Genomic DNA, 1,935 nt, shown 5'->3' with positions numbered 1-1,935 from the left:
TTTAACAAAGTAAAGACCATCATCAACAAAACCAGAACAACTATGAATTTCATTCTTAGATAAAGATACAGAGTCAATATCAAAAGAAACTGAAACAAATTGTTCATGCAATCTAGAAACTGAAAGCAAATTCTGTTTGAAATTTGGAATAAAATAAACATTGTCTAACAATAAATATTTATCATTTGCAAAAGACAGTCGCATTGTCCCTACTGCCGTCGCTGAGATCCTTGCCCCATTGCCCACTCTCATTTGGAAAGATCCATCTTCAAGATCCCTGCTTCAAGATCCCTGGACGTGTCCAGCATCTGTAAAGAAGTACAAATATGATTAGATGCCCCTGAATCAACTATCCAGGTAGAGAAGTCATTCTCAACTAAACATGTTTCCATGACCAGTAAATCTGATGTACCTTGCTTCTTCACTTTCAGCTCATCGAGGTACTTTTTGCAGTTCCTCTTCCAATGGCCGTCGTGGTTGCAGTGGAAACACTTTCCCTTAGACTTTGGAGCAGCCTTGTTCTGCTTGTTCTTCTGGATCTTCTTCTTCCATTTTTCCTTATTGTTCCCTTGATTCTTCTTCTTCTTATTCTTTGATGAAGAAGGCATCCCCTCAGCTACGTTGGCTTCAGCAACGTTTGCCTTGCCCCCCTTATCACCTATAAGGGACTCAAATTATTGCAGCTCATTCAGGAGCTCAGTTAAGTTATCATTCTTTTGGTTCATCAGATAACTTGTCCTGAATGGAAGGAAATCAGGAGAAAGTGTCTCTAGTATCATGCCAACCTGGGTCTTCTCATCAATCTGAGACCCATTAATTTCAGCCTCATTAAGATGATTAATCATCTTAAGCACATGCTCACGTACAGAAGAACCATTCTTCATACGGCCGTTCATAACGGCTTTGACAGCAGCGTGTCGGGCTGAATCAGATGGACGTCCAAACATCCTCTGAAGAGTGTCCATGATCTCTCTAGCAGTCGCAAGGCCTTCGTGCTGAGTTCTCAGCACTTCATTCATTGCTGCTAACAGGTAACAACGGGCCTTGTTGTTGGTGTTGATCCAGCGATCATATCACTCGGTCAAAGCCCTGACGGCATTGGTTGGAGGCACTAGAGGACAATCCTCCTTAAGGACAAAATGGTAGTTTTCACATATCAAAAGGATATTCATGTTGCTTTTCCATTTGACAAAGTTTTCACCATTCAAAATTTGGGAATCGAGAAGTGCGAAAATAGGATTTGACATTTTTGTTGAAAATAAATAATTTAACTCAATCAACATTTTGCATAAATATCACTACTAAATTTAAGGCATATAAATATGATGCATGAATGCACATGTTAAATACACAAATACATGTTTAATTGCCTAAGGAATTTTAATCACCACAATTAAGTGTCGACGTAGGGTAGGTCAAATAATTGCTAATTAAAATGAGACTATCTCAATTAATAAATACTATCTGAAATATCTCATACTTCTAATATTTATTCATTTCCATTTATTTAGGTCAAGAAAATAATTAACCAATTTAATTATCTCTTTATGAGTGTAACCCACCGCTTCAGATCTTTTAGACTTAACTTAGAAGTTGCCGCCGTAGGGTAGGTCAATTCTAAAATACATCTTAGAGATCCTATCTCTTTGGAAGTCAACCTTGTTATTATAATTAATGAATACCCTCCGTAGGGAGGACGAAATCAAAGCGTCTCGGGGCCTCATTAATTACTCACGGTGTTGTACTAACGGTGGAGACCTATGGGTTATATTGTCATATTACCCGCTCCCACTCATTATTTACAAATGGTGTATTTATTTTATAAAACAACTCTTGCTTTATACTTCTCAGTGAATTTAAACAATTTAAGTCACTAAGATCCAAATAATTTTAAACAACTTTAAAATTATATTAAGTCATTTGTGAATTTTAAAA

Source organism: Morus notabilis, unplaced genomic scaffold (genome assembly GCF_000414095.1).
Source record: "Morus notabilis unplaced genomic scaffold, ASM41409v2 Scaffold360, whole genome shotgun sequence".
Lineage (NCBI taxonomy): Eukaryota > Viridiplantae > Streptophyta > Magnoliopsida > Rosales > Moraceae > Morus > Morus notabilis.
This window is presented reverse-complemented; position numbering follows the sequence as displayed.